Source organism: Chiloscyllium punctatum, chromosome 19 (genome assembly GCF_047496795.1).
Source record: "Chiloscyllium punctatum isolate Juve2018m chromosome 19, sChiPun1.3, whole genome shotgun sequence".
NCBI classification, from domain to species: Eukaryota; Metazoa; Chordata; class Chondrichthyes; order Orectolobiformes; family Hemiscylliidae; genus Chiloscyllium; species Chiloscyllium punctatum.
In genome coordinates this window covers 59,074,017-59,088,777 of record NC_092757.1, presented here as the reverse complement: position 1 = coordinate 59,088,777, position 14,761 = coordinate 59,074,017, and the positions used below count along the sequence as shown (strand labels likewise).

At 40.9% G+C, this 14,761-nt stretch overlaps 1 long non-coding RNA gene across 1 annotated transcript in view; it reads right to left on the bottom strand.

The window, feature by feature from the left end:
- Positions 1–14,761, bottom strand: part of LOC140491379 (uncharacterized) — a 265,303-nt gene that overhangs the window by 135,377 nt on the left and 115,165 nt on the right. The window contains exon 2 of the long non-coding RNA XR_011963299.1: positions 12,385–12,521. This is a non-coding gene — a long non-coding RNA (uncharacterized lncRNA). The remainder of the gene's footprint in view (positions 1–12,384; positions 12,522–14,761) is intronic.

The following is a 14,761-nucleotide window of genomic DNA, read 5'->3' as shown; positions in this document are numbered from 1 at the left end:
TTTCCTCATACCTTCCAGAACCTTCTCCTCGCCTCTAGAACTGCCCAGACACCATTAGCCATGTGACTGCTCCTTCCATGACTGCTGGGACTGTCAATGATGTCACGTCCGCCCCTGACACCGCCGCATGGCCTGTAGCCACTGCCAACCACACCAGCTCCGAGTTCGCCATCCACCCAACCACCTCCATGACTGTGAGAAGACTACTGCCACAGGATCCATTGGCGCCATTAGATTCACCAGCACAGGCGTGATACCTACCTAGAATGTCACTTCCACCCCATGGTTGCCACCACGGCAGTCACTTCTGTCCTGCTGAAAAGCTCTATCGTTGATGACACATTCGCCACCAGTGACGTCAGCAGCCAAGTACCCAACAGTAACGTTGCCCTTGCCACCCATGCCATCACTTCCGCCCCATTAACACATCCATAAGCACTACTTCTGCCCCTTTGTGAGCGTTACTCCCTTTGGTGATGTCATTCCTGACCCTACAACCACACCCACTCAAGCAACTGTCTCTACCCCCACCTCGAACTCCAGCCCCACTCCAAGTCCTAGCTCCCATCCCTGCCATGTCTTCACCATTCCCCTGACCTCTCACTCACTGAGGATGAATGTTTAGTCCTCAGTAAAGGCCTCACCTTTATCCCTCTACGGTCACAGATTAATGAGTTTGATACACATTGCAACTCAAATGTGCCTTCCGCTGCCCCCAACTTCCCGTCTACTTTTTAACAAAGACACCCACCCACCCACCGAGGAGCCTTTCTCCTGCCTTCAACACATCCCATCCAACTGGACACCCTGTGCTGGCCTGCTACCCACCCTTGCCCTCTTCATTTCAAACTGCCACCCTGGAATCGACTGCCTCAACCTGTTCAATCGCCTCACCACTCCAACCTCTTGCCCTCTCAATGTGCAACCCTCCAGTCCAACTCCAACCTCACCATCAAACCTGCAGTCAAGGGAGATGCAGTAGTAGTGTGACGCACTGACCTCTACACTGCTGAAGCCAGACGCCAACTCGCAGACATCCACTCCTTCTGCCCCCTTGATCACAACCTCACTTCACCAAACCATCATCTCCCAGACCATCCACAACCTCATCACCCCTGGGGATCCCCCATCCACAGCCTTCAACCTCATTGTCCATGAACTCTGCACCACCCAATTCTACCTCCTTCCTAAGATTCACAAACCTGACTGCCCCGGTTGACCCATTGTCTCAGCCTGCACCTGTCCTACCGAACTCTCTCTTCCTACCTTGACATTGTCTTGCCCCCCTTAGACCAGGAACTCCCCACCAATGTTTGTGACACCACCCATGCCCTTCACTCCTCCAAGATTTTCATTTTCCCCATCCTGAACGCCTCATCTTCACCAAGGACATCCAATCCTTGTACATCTTGATCCGCCACGACGAAGGTCTCCAAGCCTTCCGTTTCTTCCTCTCACGCCATCCCCACCAGTATCCTTCCACCGCCACCCTCACCCACCTGGTTGAACTGGTCCTCACCCTCAACACAGAGTCATTGTCATTCAGATGTACAGCACGGAAGCAGACACTTTTGTCCAACTTGTCCATGCCAACCAGATATCCCAAACCAATCTAGTTCCCTCTGCCAGCACCCGGCCCATGTCCCTTAAAACCCTTCCTATTCATATACCCATCCAAATGCCTTTTAAATGATGCAATTGTTCTAGCCGCCACCATATCCTCTGGCAGCTCATTCCATACATGTTCCACCATCTGTGTGAAAAAGTTGCCCCGTAGGTCTCTTTTATATCTTTCCCTCTCACCCTAAATCTATGCCCTCCAGTTCTGGACTCCCCCACCCCAGGGAAAAGACCTTGCTTATTTACCCTATCCATGCCCCTCATGATTTTGTAAACCTCTATCAGGCTCTGACGCTCCAGAGGAAACAGCCCTAGCCTATTCAACCTCTCCCTATTGCTCAAGTTCTCCAACCCTGGCAACATCCTTGTAAATCTTTTCCGGACCCTTCAGGTTTCACAGCATCTTTCCAATAGGGAGGAGACCAGAATTGCATGCAATATTCCAACAGTGGCCTAACCAATGTTCTGTACAGCCGCAACATGACCTCCCAACTCCTGTACTCAATACTCTGACCACTAAAGGAAAGCATACCAAATGTCTTCTTCACTATCCTATCTACCTGTGATTCCACTTTGAAGGAGCTATGAACCTGTACTCCAAGGTCTCTTTGTTCAGCAACATTCCTTAGGACCTTACCATTAAGTGCACAAGTCCTGCTAAGATTTGCTTTCCCAAAGTGCAGCACCTCACATTTATCTAAATTAAACTTCATCTGCAACTTCTCAGCCCATTGGCCCATCTGATCAAGATCCCGTTGTAATCTGAGATAACCTCCTTTGCTGTCCACTACACCTCCAGTTTTAGTGTCATCTGCAAACTTACTAACTATACCTCTTATGCTCACATTCAAATCATTTATATAAATGATTAAAAATAGTGGACCCAGCACTGATCCTTGTGGCATTCCATTGGTCACAGGCCTCCAGTCTGAAAAACAACCCTCCACCATCACCCTCTGTCTTCTATCTTTAAGCCAGTTCTGTATCCAAATGGCTAGTTCTACCTGTGTTCCGTGAGATCTAACCTTGCTAACCAGTCTCAGATGAAGAACCTTGTCGAATACCTTACTGAAGTCCATATAAATCACGGCCACTGCTCTGCGCTCATCACTCCTCTTTGTTACTTCAAAACACTCAATCAAATTTGTGAGACATGATTTCCCACACACAAAGCCATGTTGACTATCCCTAATCAGTCCTTGCCTTTCCAAATATATGTACATCTCTATGACTCTTTTGCTACCATGGATACCTTAGTTAAGGACAAAAAAAAACAGACGCTGGAGTCCAAAGTAGACAAGCAGGAGGTCTGGAAGAACACAGCAAGCCAGGAGGTGGAGAAGTCCTGATTCTGCCTGACGTACTGCTTTCTTCCTGACTTCTGCTTGTCTACCATGGCTACCAAGGTAATCATGTTGGTAGTGATCATGTTGACAGCTGCACCTGATATTGGTCCTTCCACTGCTAGTAATGCCTCTGTCTACCAGGTGAAATATTTGTGGTTTTTACACTGAACTGTCATAGATGAAATGCATTGTTAGTTTACCAATGCAAGGAATTGGCAGACCATGATATGCACTAATTTGACAGTTGTCATTTCTGCCATTTTGATTTCCAAATTTTGATCCTGGTATATATCTTTTAGAAGTCATACTAGTAGGAGATTTGTTCTAGCTTCATTGTTGGTCTTGGTTTTGAGTGTGCATTTGCAATTTCCTTTTGATAAATCATGTGATTTGTGTGAACAAAGCTAGAAACTATTGGCACAATATAGAAAGCCAGTTTGTCCTGTTTTGAAAGTTTGAAGGTCTCTGGTGCATTTCTTGATGGAGTTGGATGTATTGCAGAGGCCTAGTATTCTTATGTACCACATGCTTTGCACAGATCTTGGAATGCTATAAAGTTGCACAATGAGTGTGATAAACCATAGTTGCCGCACTACTTGTACTTTTGTCTCCTGGCTACAGTGTAAATGCTGTTTGATGAATCTTTTGCTTGTGGGCATTTAATTCAGCTCTAATCTACCATTACCAGCTAAACCAAATACCAACTAACAATCGTTGGTTGTATTGATTTAGAGGGCAAAGTAAATCATAAACACACGTGAAAAGATTAATTGTTGTTCGCTTGCAAAGAAATAATTAATGATTAACTCTGGGAAGATCTCCAATCTTAGATTTTCAAAAGGCCAATTTAGAAATGTAAAACATTTGCACATCAAAGCATATATCAAATAGGGGTTTCAACATCATGAGGACAAAGATTAAAAGGAATTCTGATTCGTTAATAATCAGGGTACATATTAAGTTTTGAGTACAATAAAAAAACTATTAAAAGAAGGACAAGATTTGCCAAAGGGGCCCGCAGTTAGGTCTGTTGAAGAGTCAGTGAATTCTGCACAATTTTAAAATAGTCTAAATAAATGCTTTCAAACCTAGGGATCAAAGATGTTAGTCAAAGTTGCATGAATGTGTATTTATTGTTAAACCCCATCGTAGCATGAGTTGGCTACAGTACAAAATCCTGAATCAGTACTGAATATCGACACGTAAGATTATAAGCATGTCAAGGAATAAACTAATGCAAGAGATCAAAACATTAAGATTGGGGGAAATAATGGTCAGAGCTGAAAAATGTGTTGCTGGGAAAGTGTAGCAGGTCAGGGAGCATCCAAGGAGCAGGAGAATCGATGTTTCGGGCATAAGCCCTTCTTCATGCCTGAAACGTCGACTCTCCTGCTCCTTGGATGCTGCCTGACCTGCTGCGCTTTTCCAGCAACACATTTTTCAGCTCTGATCTCCAGCATCTGCTGTCCTCACTTTCTCCTAGGAAATAATGGTCATTCAGGTTTCTGTTATTGTTGACAATTTTGCTTTATTCAAACTGGGATACTCGTGTACACAATGTGGACCTACAAGAATTTCAAGAGTCACCTTTTGTGTGTGAGGTTAAGAGTTGGTTGCATGCTCCACATAAGAATGCAGATATTATCAATGTCATTCACATTCTCTGCTTAATCCCTTTCACGTTTTTGATATTTTCTTACATCAACAATTGAACATTTACACTAAACAACCAGAGTTGAAGTATTTAGTTTTGTTTAATTTTCAGTGTTGTAAATGTTTCAAATAATGTATACATATTTGTTTTCAATTTCAAAAGTGAAAATTTTGTTACCGATTTTCTAGCACAGACAGAACAACTGGATTAAAATATTAAGTGTCCTTGGCAGAAATTTATCAGAAAATAATTGGAACATTTTTGAAACAAAACCAAACAATTAGACATCCAATGTTTTGAGGTAGAATATCATACTGTTCATGAAAATAAATTTACATGGTCTCTTCCGGGCATTTTTCTTTAAAATTAGTTATATTTTCAGTGACTTCATGTCATTTATCCTGGTGTTAAGATGGAAGATACTAAACAAGAGTTTAAATTAGATTTGCCTATTTATCCCCATTGTGAAAATTTTACCTCTCATATTGTTGTGACCCTGAATTATTTACCTGAGACAGATGTCATTTGACATAAAGGCCACACTCTGGTTTTTAGATTCCTATCACATTAAAAGAACCTGCCTGTGGAAATGAAGAAAATCCTAATGATGCTGAAATACAAACCACAATCAAGGTACACAAACAAGCTTGAGGCTGAGGAGACAAAAGAGTATGAAAAGAATTCAGCTAAAGTTTCTGTAGGCATCCGCAAAGAGTGCTGACCTCCAATAGTGACCTCCTTCAAAGTGGAAGCTTGGAGTTTACTGCCAGACTTATCCAGCTAATTTTTGGAACCTGCTTAAGGGATACGTAAGAGGGAAGTGGATCAAGAATCAAGGTCTAGTTTTGCATTTGCGTGCAACCAATGAGAAAGAAGTAGACAGTAGATGGGAGTAAAGTAATCATGCTGTCAGATTTTTCCCATTGTTTGGGATGTCAGCAGAAACAATTTTGGCCATGCTGACAGTAAGTCCTTGCCTTGATGTCTGTTACTCTTAAAGGGAGCTGAATATGTTGAGGTAATGTCACTGAACCAGTAATCTAGGGCAAAAACAAATACTTATGGATGCTGGAAATCAGAAACAGAAATTGCAGGAAAAAAACTCCACGGGCTGGCAGAATCTGTGGAGGGAAAGTAATCTAGGACCCCTAGCTAATGTATCACTGGACCAGTAATCTTAGGGCCCCTGGCTAATGCATCACCAAGCCAGTAATTTAGGACCCCTGGCTAATGTGTCACTGGACCAAATTTGAAAACAATTTAAAAATAGAATTAAAAATTAGTCTAAGAGCAATCATGTAACCATTGTCACTTGTAAAAACCTATCTGATTCAGTAATGTCCTTTAAGGAAGGAAATCTGCCATTCTTACATGGTCTGCTTGCTAAGTGACTGGCAATAATGTGGTTGACTCTTTATTGCCCTCTCAAATGGCCAAATAATTATTTTTTGGAAATGTCAGTCTTGTCAGCAATGCTCACATCCCATGAAAGAATAAACCCTAGCTTGTAGTGATCTCCTTAAGAAATTCAGCTTTTCATTTCTTGATACCCTGTGTCTTGTACTTTCTTCTTCAGTTATTCGTAGGATCCTTCAGTTTTCAAGTTGAATGAATGTTATGACCGGGAGAGTGTAATAAATGGTTTCCCATTCTTTTCCTTGGACGTGTTTAAAGGAAATATCAGTTTTCTAACTTAAGTATACTCTATCAGTTGCAAGAAACCACTTTTTTTGGAACAATAACATGAAACAGAAGTTGGACCATTGTAATTGAATAAGAAGAGAGTTTTATGACTTGAAGATGTCATGTATTGTTGTATTTGCACAGGTCGATGTGTGAAGGGCAAAATTTTTAAAGCAGTGAGCGGCAAAATTTGTGACTACGAGTGTTACTAAGAATCTTTTGAGTTAAGGAAATTCTGCCTGACACTAGTCTCTGGTTGAACCACAAAGTGACTAAAAACCTCAAGTACCAGGGAAGCAGAAAGGGAGAAAATCATCCAGAGCTTATCCATCACTCGTTGTTATACTCACAATCTCTTTCTCTGTGAAAGACAAACTGTTTGCTCTTTTAAAATTCGAGATACATCTGAAAAATTGAAGAACACCAGTAACTTCACAGACAATACCATGCCATCATTGAAAAATATGATAAGATGTGTAAGAAAATAACTTTCCATTTTGTGATCTGAACTTCTGATCTTCATAACCTTCAAATGATCTTGTTGCCACAATGGATAAATTCCTGAAGAAGGGCTTATGCCCGAAACGTCGATTCTCCTGCTCCTCGGATGCTGCCTGGCCTGCTGTGTTTTTCCAGCACCACATTTTTCAACTCTTGTTGCCATAATGTATGATACTAATTACTGATGAAAATTCAGCACAAAATTTACATTAATCTGTTCCTAATCACTGTCTTGTATCAATTAATTTTTCCAAGTAAATTAAGTAATATTTTTGACCCAGCAGTTAAATCTAGATAATTTTTGTTTCAGATTTCCTAACAGGTGAGGAAGTGAATCTCATATTGCATCACTGAATTGTATAAGAGCAGGGAAAATTGATAATAGGTCAAAATCTGAATGTTCATAACATTCAGCATAAAATTAATGGGTTAAGAGTACAAATAGAGATAAATGGGTAAGAATTGATAATTATTATTGCGTTATAGTTATAGGGAGACCAGAGACTGAGGAGTTGAATATTCCACCATACTGAGTTAAAAGGATAGACAGAAAGGAAAAGGAGGTAGTGTTGGCAAAGGTAGAAATCAGTGCTGTAGTAAGAAATGATTTTGGCACTGGAGATCAAGACATTATTGAGCCTAGGTAAAAATAAGAAATAGCAAAGGAAAAAAAATCTCTGGTGGTAGTAATCTGCAGATCCCCTAACAGTAATTACACAATAAGATAATGTAAGCAAGGAAATTTTAGGGAGTTATAAGGAAGGTATGACAATTATGGGTGTCCTTAACATGTATTTAGTGTGGATTAATCAAATCGGCAAGGGTAGTCCTGAGGGATATACAGCAAGGAAAATAAAGATAACATTAGGGCCAAAATCTAAGGCATGTTTAGGTTAGTACCAGAGAAAGGTTAGTGGCAAGCTGGAGAATTTGGAGACTTAACGACCAGTGAAATGTTTAGAAAAAAGTAATGAAAAGAGCAAAGGTTAATTATGAAAGAAGACTAGTGCAAAATATGAAAATTGACAGCAAAATATTTTATAAGTTTTTAAAATGGAAGAGAATAACTGAAGTCAACGTTGCTCCTTTACAGGACAAGATTGGGGAGTTGTTAATGGGGAGCAGGGAAATGTTTTGCCTCCATTTTCATTGTGAGGAACACTAAATCCATCCCAATAGTAACAGATAATACAGAGATAATCGAAAAGAAGTAACTTGAAACAATCACCATCACTAGGGAAAAATGTACTGAGTGAATGATTGGGATTAAAAGCAGACAAGTCCCCAAAGCCTGATGACTTTTGTCTTGGGATCTTAAAGGAACTGGTAGCAGAGATAGTGGACCCAATGGTTATATTTCAAATTTTTCTGGATTTTGGATGGGTTCAAGTAGATTGGAAAAATTCTAAGGTAGTACCTTTACTCAAAAAAGGAGAATGAGATAGAAAGTAGAAAATATGGTCTAATTAGTTCAACATTTGTTGCTGGAAAATTGTTTGAAGTAAGGAAGTAGTGTGAGCCATTTGGAAAGTCAAAACACAATCCATCAGAGTCAGCATGGTTTGTTGAACAGTAAGTTACTGTTTAGTGTTCAAACGGGGGCAAAACTTATATAATTAACACGAGGGGCCTGGATGTAAGTTTCCTCACTGAGCTGGAAGGTTCATTTTCAGACGTTTCAGCAACATACTAGGTAATATCATCAGTGAGCCTCCAGTGAAGCACAGGTGTTAGCGACCCACTATCTATTTATGTGTTTAAGTTTCCTTGGGTTGGTAATGTCATTTCCTGTGGTGATGTCATTTCCTAGTCTTTTTCTTAGAGGGTTGTAAATAGGGCCAAGTCAGTGTGTTTGTTGATAGAGTTCTGGTTGGAATGCCATGTTTTGAGGAATTCTCATGCGTGTCTCTGTTTGGCTTGTCCTAGGATGGAGTGTTGTCCCAGTCAAAGTGGTGTCCTTCCTTATCTGTATGTAAGGATACTAGTGAGAGTGGGTCATGTCTTTTTGTGGCTAGTTGATGTTCATGTATCCTGTTGGCTAGTTTTATGCTTGTTTGTCCAAAATAGTGTTGCCTAAACACTACATTGGAGAAACAAGCAGAAAACTAGCCACCAGGATACATGAACATTAACTATCCAAAAAAGATATGACCCACTCTCATTAGTATCCTTACATACAGACGAGAAAGGACACCATTTCAACCAGGACAACATACTAGGACAAGACAAACAGAGACATAGACAAGAACTCCTCGAAGCATGGCATTCCAATCAAACCCTATCAACAAACACATTTGCTTGGGCCCTATTTACCATTCTCTGAGAAAAAGAACAGGAAATGACATCACCACAGGAAATGACATAATCAAACCAAGAAGACCTAAACGCATAAATAGAAAGTGGGTCACTAATATCAGTACTTAACTGGGGGCTCACTGTTCCCCAGTCTGATGATGAAACATCTGAAAATGAATCTTTCAGCTCGGCGAGCAAACTTACATCCAGAACCCAACCTGAGCTACAAATCTTCTCAAAACTCACTAAAATTAGGGCCTCGGGTAGTGTTGTAGAACAGAGAAAAATAGGGGTTCAGGCACATAACTTTTTGATGTTTGGGTCACATATAAATAAGATGGTTAAGAAGTTGTTTAGCACGCTTGCCTTCATTGCTCAGACCTTTGAGTAGAGGAGTTGAGATGTTATGCTGAGGTTGTGCAAGATGTTGGTGAGGCCTCACCTGGCGTACTCTCTCCAGTTCTGGTCACCCAGTTATAGGAACGATATTATTAAGCTGCATAAGGTTCATAAGAAATTTACCAGGATGTTGCCGGGAGTGGAGGATTTGAGTTATAAGCAGATAATGAATTGGCTGGGACTTTCAGTGGAGCATCAGAGTTGAGAGAGACCTCATAGAGGTTCATAAAATCATAAGGTGAATGGCAGGTATATTTTCCCCAGGGTGGGAGATTTCAAGACTACGAGACATATTTTTAAGGGGAGAGGAGAAAGATTTAAGAAAAGACATGATGGACATTTTATTTACACACAGTGTGGTTCGTGTGTGGAATGAACTTGTAGAGGAAGTGGTTGATGTAGGTACAGTTACAAGGTTTAAAAGATATTTAGATACGCACGTGAATAAGAAGTTTTTGGAGCTATATAGGCCAAGCCTAGGTAGGTGGGACTAGTTTAGTTTGGGATTATGGTCAGCATGGACTGATTGAACTGAAAGGTCTGTTTCCATGCTGTATGACTTTATGACTCAGGCCCTAACTATTTACAATCTATATTAATGACTTGGATGCAGGGACAGAATGTATGAAATGATTCTAAGGTAGGTAGAAAAGTAAGTTGCATTGAACCACTAAGAAATTTGCATGTAGGTAAGGATAGATGAGGTGAATGAGGCAAAATTTTCCAGAGGAGTTTAATCCAAATCAGTGTGCGGTTATCCATATTAGTCAGAGGTATGGAAAGGCAACTTATTGTCTACATGGAGAGAAACATCAAAATGCTTCAGTGCAGAAGGATTGAGATGTTCTTGTGCATGAGTCGTGGAAAATTAGTATGTTGCTATAGCAATTAAAAAGAGAGGGAAAATTGAAGTTTTACAATTATTGCTAAAGAAATGGAATATAAAAGCTGGAAACAACTGTGGTAATTGTACAAGGCACTCACATATGGAGTACTACATACAGTTTTATTTGCCTTACTTGAAGAGAAGGCTGTTCAGAGAAGATTTAATTGATTAATCGATTAATTCCAGAGCTGTTTTATGAGGAGAGATCGAGCAGTTCAGGCCTATAGTCACTGGAGCTTAGAAGGAGAGAGGAGATATAAATGAGGTATATAAGCTAAAAGGGATTAACAAATTAGACTTGGAATGGATGTTTCCTCTTATGGCGCAATCTAAAATGAGAGTTCATAATTTTAAGATAAGGTGTGGCAGATTTAAAATAGATCAGGAGAAATTACTTCTCTCAGAGGGTGGTGTACCCCAGAGTATGGTGAATACCAGGGTACTGAATAAACTTAAGGAGGAGATATGCAGACTTATTATTAGTAGTGGGTTAAAAGGGTCATGGGGAACAGGCAAGAAAGTGGATTTGGGGCAATGATGAGATCAGCCATGATCATGTTAAATGGTGGAACAGGCTCAAGGGGCTGAATTGCTTACTCCTGCTCAGAGTTCTGATGTTCAAATGTGCAATCCAGGCCTCAGCAGAAACTGTTGGGCCTTCCGTGCCCTGGACTTTACCCCACGTCAAAAGTCGAGACTGGACAGTCTTGCACTGATTGTTGTCAAATCGTCCCTTCAGATGCCTCCAGAGTACCCCAATCACCTTCAATTAACAGCTTGGGACTATTCCCACAAGTACCTGAGAGTTTCTACTGTGAAGTCTGGTTTCTGTTTGTCTTCTTGGAGGGGTTTCTGGTAGCAATCCAAGAAATCATATTCAGTTGAGGTGTAACTCCTTAAAATTTTGGGCTCCATGCCCTTGAGTTCTTTGTCTGCTCTAAAAACCATACACTCGAATTAGTTCCCCACTTTAATACTGTTGCCCAAAGGAAGGATAAATATTGCACACACTAATAGGATGCAGTACTTGTTCCCCAAGGAAGTATATAAGACTCCAAATTTTCAACTTAGTCAACCAAGTCTGGGTGAAGGAATGTGGAGTGGTATTTTAAAGTTATTAGATCGTACTAAATTGAAAGAGCTAGTATGGGAGACTTTGCAGCGGGAGGTAAGAATTATATGAATCATAAAAGCCAATAGACATGTACAAAAAGCAATTAGAAAGGCTAATGGAATGTTGTTCTTTATCTACAGGGGAAACAGAATGCCATGGCATGGAAATTCTGCTTCAGTTGTATACAGCCTTGATTAGACTCAATCAGTTTTGGGTACCAAACCTCAGGAAGGATGTTTATTGCTTGGGTCTTGAGGAATGACAAATGAAACTGTGCACTGTATGATCATCAAGGGGCATTCCCATTAATGACACCAAAATGGAGGGTAAGTCTTGAATTGATGAAGATGGTTTGGTATGGGACAACATTTGTAGCAATTGCCTGGGGCTGTGATGGTTGGCTGCACCAATTACAACAAATCCCATTGACTTCAAATTTTGTTTTTATGCCACACTCAGCCAAATGCTGCGTTGATGTCAAGGGTATTCACTCTTGTCCTATTTATAGAATTCAGCTCTTCTGTGGATTGTGGTTGGCAGAGACAAAACGTGATGTTAATATGCAAGTTATTTTTGAAAAATGTTGCTTGATAGGACTGTCAACAACACCTTCTATTGTCGTCTAATGACTAAGAGTAGACCTTCCATCATTTTCCTGAAAATTATTAACAGCAGAATCTGACCTTGGACCTCCTGCTTTCCATACACCTGCTCCCCTCACTTCAAACATCTCCTTGTGGTTTTCTGTTTTCAGAGGAGCAAGAACGATCACTTGTTCAGCTACAGCGATGTCTGATGATGAAGCACCATCAGTAATCCTATGCTCACAACAACCAGATCAGATAGTGTCACAGCATATACTTTAAAAGGCAATATAAATTTGTACCTGTAGGTGGTAAAGCTATGGATTTACATGAATGTAAAGGTCAAGATGATAGGAGAGTTCATTTGCCAGGTTCCCAGAAGGTAAGGTCATGGATGGATTTTGCTGTAGGTCATTGGATGAGGACTCCACTGACAGGCCTACAGGGAAAAACACAACATGCACACAGATATTCAGTGCATTGGCAGGCCTGTCATCCAATCTGCATTCACAGTCATCCAGTACATAGCAGTGTTGCTCCAATTTGGCATAGATGATTTACACAACCTGGAATCCATTCTTTCCTGTTGTATTGAACATTATACTGTAATGTTTGTAGACCTATTCATAGAGTGGAATCCAGTAGCTACTATCTCCACGCCTCTGTGACCAATGTCTCAGTGTTGCAGTGAAAGCTTTAACAGGGTTCATGTGACCCATGTTTGTTGCCCTGCAGGTATGAGCTGTTTCTATTATGGTTGTGAATCACAGTGCTCAAAAGGGGATGAGGTCTCATCTGGCAGTCCAACAGTGGTCTTCCAGATTAATATATTTATGGAGTTGCCAACCCAGTGGGAGCAGCAGTGATCCAGTGAAGCATGAAACTTCTATATTCTCTCAAGATCAAAGCCTTCATCCTCCCACTCTTGTGAATGTCTTTGCTGGTGTCTCTCAGTGAACTAGCAAAGACTGGAGGCATTTATGTTGAGGTGGCCCTATATGTACCTGGGCTTTTAATGCTCAGAACTGCTTGAGATCATTCTGCAAGACAATCTGCAATTTTCCCCAATGAAATTCAATAGACTTCCATTAGCTGGGATGCAACCATTGGAAGAGTACAGTGTGGGAAAACAAAGACAAATTAAAAATACTCAAAGGCTGATTTCTACACACAAAAATCATTTCAGAACATTAGTTAAAGCACGTGAACTGGTGTTTAGATGGCTACACCTTAAAACAATGCTAATGTGGAGCCCTTCATGTTTAAGACTCAGCATTCATATGGCTTGGGCTCCTGTCCAAGCTTACATAACATTTTTTCAAATCAGTATGAGAGGCTGTTTGTTGTCATGGCCTATACACTGTCAAAGTTTTAAGCATACACATGCACATCAGGGCAAACACTCTTATTGTAGTGATTGTAATGAGGTCAGTTATGTGATCCTCAAAGAATATGAGTTCCCTGATTGGGGATGTTAATCTGGTCCAATCAGGGAGCCCTAGCTGAAAGACAAGAACAGAAGTGTCAGACATCCTGTTCACTCTGAGAGCTGGCCCACATGGAGCTGGATCAGTGTCAAGGATTCTCCACACATAAGTAAAGGGTGACTTGGTGACGGGATAGTGGTTTCTGTGCAGTTATTTCAGTGGTGATGAGGGAAAAGCACATTCCTGAATAAATTTGTTTGCAATGGTTATCTTTGAGTTGGGGGTAAGCATTTCTGGCATCACGCTGTTATTTGGGAAGGTTAACTCTGTTGATCCTGCCATCAAAGACTGGGCCCAGTATGTGGAAAGAATGTGTTTTTTTTGCCCAGGCAAATGACATTGGGGCAGATGAAAATCAACAGGTAATTCTTTTGATACCTTATGCATCCACAGTTTTTTGGTTATTAGGTGCCTTACTTTTCCTGAGGCACCAGACACTAAAACCTTTCAAGAGGTGATGGATTTAGTTAAAGAATATTATCACCCCAAGCCTCCTCTAATTCTGAGATGCTATCGGTTTTACTCAGCCTTTTGAGAATGAGGGAAATCCATATCAGGATTTTTGACTGGGCTAAGACAAGTGGCAGAGGTATGTGGCTTTGGTTTAATCCTTAATGAGATGCTGATTGACCATTTGGTATGTGGTATTATTGATGTAACCATGCAAAAGTGGCTCATAGCTGAAATCAAACTGGACTTCAAACATGCACTACAACTGGCTTTATCATTGAAAAATACTGCAATGGGAGCATATGAGCTGCAGGGTATTCAATGGAATTGGACACCCTTGCCAGGCCAACTGAGCTTGGGGGCACTACTTGAGTGAAGGCAATTGTATCGCCACACTCATGACATATCCTGAACAGAGGGATTCTAGGTCAGCCCACTGCGAAGTCCAAAACAAAGCCAAGCCTTGGCCAAACGGTTAAAATTTCCTTCAGTATCTGGGCCAGCAAGCCATTATAATTGCTGCCGGTATGCGGACTCAAGAAAGCAAAAGAGCCCCACTAGACCTAAATTCAGTAGGAGAACTTGTAGGCTGGTATCCAAGAGAATGCACACTCTGGAAAGCCCATCTACATCTAGTTTGGAACAGATACATTTCTTAGCAATATCCAAATCAAAACTAATCAAAATAAACATCTGGTTAGATGATTCTAACCAGCGTGACCATTTCAGTGATTGCAGAGCA